Here is a 7,220-nt window from a genome sequence, read left to right on the forward strand (position 1 = left end):
TGTGTCTCATATTAGGTCCTTTTTCTACTAGTGTCAGGTTTCTATGCTTGGGAGGAAAATGCTCATGAGACAGAGATGCTAGATAGGTCGTACGTGTATTTATAGGTTTCTTCTAACATGGGTGAAGCAGCAAGGAATGTTCTCGGTGATGTGCCGGTCCGAAGGCATGGTAAAGAAAATTCTACAGAGGTGATTACAGATTTCTTTTGAGCAGCTTGCGGGGATGATTTTTATTTCTTTTCGTAAATCATGCAACAGTCCACCAGGGAAACATGCTTATGGTAGAACCGATGTCGTAGGGTATTGATCTAATGGTTATGGTTAGAAAATAAGTCGATCCAATGGACAATTATCTATTTTTGCTAGGATGAATATATGATATAAAATATATGATCAAGGAACAAAATTCAATTTCTTTTCTTATTTATCAGCCATTTGAATTGGAGGGGGTGATGGCAGTATCTAAGGGAGCAAAACCCCGTTCTTCACAAAAGACGGTGCTACTCGTCGATGCAGATAGAACCATGGTTGTACTGGCCCACGAACTAGCCCCACCACACATAATCTAGACTCTTCCAAATTGCACACTTACACCGTTGGACAGAGAACCAGCTACAACCCATCTAACCCCAGCCCCAGCGGATAGTAACCCACTTCTAGATGACACGACACCATGTCCACCACGAAGAACCCCCACACGAGCAGTTTGTAAAGCAACTGCGGTGCCCAAAGCACGAAGACCGCCACTGCAAACCCAAACTCCATGTTTAAAGCAGAAGAGAAACTGTTCTCAGGTCAGATTCCGTAGCTATGGTCCATACTCCTTTGCTCTTGCATCACTGTATTTACTCACCCCAACTACTTTCCAATTTGTAGGATCCAATTGAAACTCCAATGACGCAATAGGTATGTTTTAAACCTATTTCTTTAACTGATTGTTGTTCTAACTTCTTGCTCTATGTTGATTTCAGTTTCAGTTGTATAGACAGTTATGTTCTCATGTGATGCACATTACAAGTGTTGCCAGTGCTGTGTAGTTTCTCACACTTATATTCTGTCTATGTTGTTGTGTCTTAAAAATATATGATTTAAACTGTGTCTCTATCTGGATTTGGCAACATAAACTAGAATGATATGGACAATACAGTGACCATAGTACATAGATATATGTTTGTTTCATGTTGTTATCCTGTCCACCTTACTAATGAACCGGTTTACCAAAATGAGTTTCGTATACTACATGTTAAACATGTGATGTGTCTGCTTGTTTCTTTTGTAGAATGCGAACAGAATATTGGTGAAGAGCACCCCACTATGCACTGGTAGAGAAAGTAATGCAGATAAGGTTTAATATAGTGAGACAACCCTGTTGGTCTCCATGAAAGGTGATAAAAACGATCTTTTAGACAGTGAGACAACCCCACAGTCCTGCATTGATGTAGTGTTCGAGTTACTGGCCAGTACCGCTGGCACAAGCTCTTCGAACTTGCTGCCTGAATCACTTCGGCTTCTTTAGTCTAAGCTACAAGTTGAAAGGCATCAGTCAGCTGTGTTGCGGCAAGAAGCCGAAGGACTGAGGAAGTCCCTGCAGAATTCAGATGCATACTTTCTGGTGCAACAGCAAGCGCTGGAGGATTTAAGCGCCAAACAAGAGAAAGTTAATAAGCTTGCTAAGCATCTTGCCAGCATTATGGGTACCCAGTATATTGTTTCTTGAGCTCTTCTGAAGTGGTTTTAGTTTTGGACTTGTTTTGCTGCGGCGTTTATTTGCACTGGTCTCCAACTTTGACAATCGGCCTGCTACCTTTTGACCAAGTCAAATGGGTCATCCTTTTCACCGGAATGGGCCTTTGTTGGGTCGTGCCACGTGTCGACGTATCATAGGCGCTTCGGTCCAATGAGTGGATGACATCTGTCCCAACGGTGGGCCGACATGTGGTTCCTCTGGCCAATGAGAATTTTACACGTGCAAAATCCCCATTGGTTGGGCTGTTAACGGGTTATCGGATCCAAACCGGAACCCGATAGCTTAATGGCGACCCATTACGGTGGATGCCACATGTCGTTCATCCTTAAGGAAAGCACTTCTATGACGCACGATTTATCGTCATGGAAGTGGACACTTCCATGATGATAATTTTGGTAATGTCATGGAACACCTACGACAGCACAGGTATGACTATCTTGATTCTGTCATAAAATCGTCATGGATGTACATGCATGACAGAAAACGTGACCTACTGTGACAAACATGTATCATCACAGAAGTGTATTTTTTTGTAGTGTTAGCTTCATCTCCGGGTAAACCTGCAAGCTTAAATAATCCACAAATTTCATCCACATATATCAAGTGCATATCAAGATGTTCGGTTCCATCTCTTGCATAAGGATTAGCTAGCAGTTGTTCTATCATACCCAAAGGAATTTCATATTCAATATTTTCAGTAGGTGGAGTAGGTTGAGGGGTAACTAATTTTGGTTCCGGTCGAGGTGAAGATACCCCGAACAAAACCCTCAAAGGGTTGTTCTCCATAGTAACAAGTGACAATAAATTTCAGCACGTAGTAATAATTTTTCCTTACCAATTTCCACTTACCAAGAGTGCTTCTCTCCCCGGCAATGGCGCCAGAAAAGAGCCTTGATGACCAACAAGTATAGGGATCAATCGTAGTCCTTTCGATAAGTAAGGGTGTCGAACCCAACAAGGAGCAGAAGGAAATGACAAGCGGTTTTCAGTCAGGTAATGTCTGCAAGTACTGAAATTATAAGTAACGAGTAGTTTGATATCAAGATAATTTGTAACGAGCAAGTAACGGTAATGGTAACAAAAGTGCAGCAAGGTAGCCCAATCCTTTTGAGGCAAAGGACAGGCCAAAACGGTCTCTTATGATAAGCAAAGTGTTCTTGAGGGCACACAAGAATTTCATCTAGTCACTTTCATCATGTTGGTTTGATTTGTGTTTGCTACTTTGATGATTTGATATGTGGGTGGACCGGTGCTTAGGTGTTGTTCTTACTTGAACAAACCTCCTACTTATGATTAACCCCCTCGCAAGCATTCGCAACTATGAGAAAAGTATTAAGAATAAATTCTAACCGTAACATTAAACTTTTGGATCCAAATCAGTCCCTTACAGAATAGCGCATAAACTAGGGTTTAAGCTTCTGTCACTCTCGCAACCCATCATCTAATAACTACTCCACAATGCATTCCCTTAGGCCCAAATATGGTGAAGTGTCATGTACTCGACGTTCACATGACACCACTAAGGGAATCACAACATACATACCATCAAAATATCGAACACATATAAAAGTCACATGATTACTTGCAACAAGATTTCTCCCGTGACCTCAAGAACAAAAGTAACTACTCACAAATGATATTCATGCTCAAGATCAGAGTGGTATTAAATATCATAATTGATCTAAATATATAATCTTCCACCAAATAAACCATATTGTAATCAACTACAAGATGTAATCAACACTACTAGTCACCCACAAGCACCAATCTATAGTTTTGGTACAAAGATTAAACGCGAGAGATGAACTAGGGTTTGAAAGGAGATGGTGTTGTTGAAGATGTTGATGGAGATTGCCCTCCCCAAGATGGGAGAGTTGTTGGTGATGATGACGACGATGATTTCCCCCTCCGAGAGGGAAGTTCCCCCGGCGGAATCGCTCTGCCGGAGGCCAAAAGTGCTCCTGCCCAAGGTCCGCCTTGAGACGGCGGCACTCCGTCCCGAAAGTCTTCTCCTTATTTTTTCTAGGTCAAAATGACTTATATACCAGAAGATGGGCACCGGAGGTGGGCTGAGCTGAGCACAACCCACCAGGGCGTGCCTGGGGGCTTGGCACGCACTGGTGTCTTGTGCTCACCAGGTGGCCCCCCTTCGGTAGTTATTTGCTCCGTTATTTCTTATTTATTCCATAAAAATTCTTCATGAAGTTTCAGCTCATTTGGAGTTGTGCAGAATAGGTAGCCTAACATAGCTTTTCCAAGTTCAGATTTCCAGCCGCAGGAATTCTCCCTCTTTGTGTGAACCTTGCATATTATGAGAGAAAAGGCATTAGAATTACTCCAAAAAGCATTATTATGCATAAAAACATTATAAATAACAGTAGGAAAACATGATTCAAAATGGACGTATCAGGGCACAACCCACCAGGGCGCGCCTGGGCCCCCAGGCGCGCCCTGGTGGGTTCTGCCCCCTCGGGGCACCCCTCTGGTACTTCTTTGGCCCAAGTTGTGTCTTCTGTCGATATTATGCGATGTAAAAAATGAGCAAAAAATAGCAACTGGCACTAGGCACTATGTCAATAGGTTAGTCCTAAAAATGATATAAAGTTGATATAAAATAATTGTAAAACATCCAAGAATGATAATATAACAGCATGGAACAATAAAAAATATAGATACGTTGGAGATGTATTACTCCATGTATCCTCCATGCCGCAGAATGGGCGGATGGCCATTGTTGCCATGTTTGTATGGTGAAGAAGTTCTCCTGTCGGCAAGGAGTGTTGAGCCAGCGACCACAGGAACACCTTAATTTTGGCTGGGATCCTAATTTTCCAAAGGTATGACCACCTACTGAACTAGTCACACTATCTAATGATCCTTTCCCTCCTTTGAGCCAACTAGATGACCCGTTGCGCCCATGGCGCAAAAAGCGAGAGCGAGACATGAAAGTGAGAGTGATTTAGAGCCAATTTAATAGATACTTAGGTACACAATGTTATACGGAGTATATTTCCTTACATGGTAGCATGATAGCTCAAAAGAAAGTTATGAGATCACTTGATGATAGCTTACATTGCCTTTATAAAGCAAACTATTTTAGCAGAGATGCATCATATAGATAGAGCTGGTCTCTTAACCCCTGGCTGAGTCTTGTATCTGCTGCCAGTAGGAAAGACATGAAGGCGGTGATATTAGGTAGAGCCATCACTGCATGTTCCATCAATATTGACCATGATTTCATCGTCTAAACAACTCTTCATCGTAGGTGTGTTTGGCTCCTGTAGACCAGGTTTCGATATTGTTGTCCTTCATTTTGCTATACATTCCAAATCTTTTTTCCTGCCTGCAGTTAAGCCATCGCTCTAAAATATATTAGTTCTCCCCCACAGACACCATTTCTTTTGCCTTGGCAAAAGATAAATTGCAAACAGACAAATTTATGGAAAAAAACGCCACCCATATACATAAACATGGTCAGATTAATATCAGCACACAGGCATCTCTAATAAATGTTTGCTCTCTCTCACTGGTAGCTTCCAACAATCAGACCCTCCCCTCTGCTGGTACTACCATCCATAAAACTCAATGAGACCTTGAAATCTACCTAAAGGCTTAAAACCCCTACCTCATACTTAATACTAATGATGTCACATGCATCCTATGACAAAAAGAACATGTAGAATAGAAGCATGGTAGTAATGAAATACTTTTGCGTAAACCTAATAATGGCTAACATTAAAACCTGACGGTTGAAGCATTTTGCATTGAGATATGTTGTCTTCATTTTCAGAACAAACCCCACCAAAAATAGTATTCTTGCTCTGGCAATGAGTGAAACCAGGAAAGACAGCTAGGGAGTCAACGATCCCTTGGCTCACTTGTGCTTATATCCAATTAGTTACCATTCAAAATAATTTGTGTCTTCCGATTTGAGATATTGCAGTTGAACAAAGATAGAAGGTCAAAATATATTGTCCTTGGATTTATGTGGAATAAAAATAGAGGCTGCTTGTGCAACTGGTGCAAGTAGCCAAAGCAAACCAAGAATTAAAATTTAAAACCATTTATACTTAGATGGCATATTTTATCGATCCTGATAACATTATGGTCCAGGCATACCAGTGCAAGGAGATACTTAAATAGCGTCTTTACACATAACTGGCTCAGGCGTATCAAGCCTGATAATGGGAAGCACGATAGACTAAAAGCATCAACTTACATCAAAAGAAAGCTACGAATGAAGCTTGCAGTAGCTTATTTGCACCGACTATATAAAGAAAACTACATAGCTAGCTATATCATATAGTGCAACTAACCAGCATATAAACAGAAGTGAAACTAACTATACAGATTTAGGATATATAGTGCAAGTGAATGATAACGGACTCTTACTTTTCCTTCCTGTAGTACAAGTCACTGTCTCATCCAGCACCAAGGCCCCACATTTATCATATTTTTGAACATCTAATTAAATGAGCAAAAAATAATGAGTTGTACGTGAAAACAATATCAATGCTTGACAAACAGTACCACATGAGAGTTTGACAGAAAAAGGAAGCAAAAAAACACAATAGAAAAAATTAAAAAATAATAATGGTTATCAAAAAAAGGCAGAAAGTAATCGACACAAAAGCTTGCGTCAAGCTGATCACTAATGTCAAGTATCAACAGGTAATAGCACACTCATTACGTTAGAAAGTGAATGTGAGCCCTGCCCTGTTCTGCTTACCTACAGGGAAAAGGTACAAATATGTCTTACATATTTATGTGCAGAGAAATTAGAAATCAACATGTTCATGTGAGGACTAATGAAACTGAAACACTGATGATGAATAACATTAATCAATCTTGGTCTAGAAGAAAACAAAATGGTAGCTCATGATATATGAATTGCTCACAAGTAATCTGAGGCAGCTGGTCATCAATATATAGGGCTCTCCACGCTGCCGGAAAATCCATCCTTTGTGCAAATAAAATATCAGATTGATGGTTAAAATTAGATCTAGCAGAGATCATGGGCATTCATATTTTCAGACAATAAAAAATTACATATCCCATGAAGCATTATGTACACTGAAATGCTCCCACTACACAAGCTTTGAGATACAGTCGAAGTATTACCGGTCACATTTGTCACATTCCACCATCATATATACTGTCAACCTCGTCCATGAGGAGTATTAGGCTTCTTTGTCCCGTGAAGTTGATCCACACATTATATAATAATAATAAAACAAATCATAGTGGAAAAGTTCATGATATTGACCAGCTGCCACTATAATTCAGAGTAGCATTGTTGATAATTACTTTGATAGAATTTGATGTGCTCCCCTCGACACCTTCCTCGATCTTGGATTCTACTTTACCACAACTATCACTTGCATTAAACTGCTATGCATATACTAATCATTTGAATTTATGCCTCAAAGTTAAATAAAGAACAGAAGCTTAAGCACAACCACTGATTTCTACC

General features: G+C 40.4%; 1 protein-coding gene across 1 annotated transcript in view; it reads right to left on the bottom strand.

Moving 5' to 3' along the window:
* Positions 1 to 4,696: 4,696 nt before the first annotated feature.
* The window catches only part of LOC119310736, a 5,727-nt gene continuing 3,203 nt past the window's right edge, over positions 4,697 to 7,220 (bottom strand). The window contains exons 6-7 of the mRNA XM_037586376.1: positions 6,140 to 6,707; positions 4,697 to 5,090 (exon numbers count right to left, since the gene is read on the bottom strand). The gene's annotated coding sequence lies outside the window, so the exon portion shown is untranslated. The remainder of the gene's footprint in view (positions 5,091 to 6,139; positions 6,708 to 7,220) is intronic.

The sequence above is a fragment of the Triticum dicoccoides genome, chromosome 5B, assembly GCF_002162155.2.
Source record: "Triticum dicoccoides isolate Atlit2015 ecotype Zavitan chromosome 5B, WEW_v2.0, whole genome shotgun sequence".
Classification (NCBI taxonomy): domain Eukaryota; kingdom Viridiplantae; phylum Streptophyta; class Magnoliopsida; order Poales; family Poaceae; genus Triticum; species Triticum dicoccoides.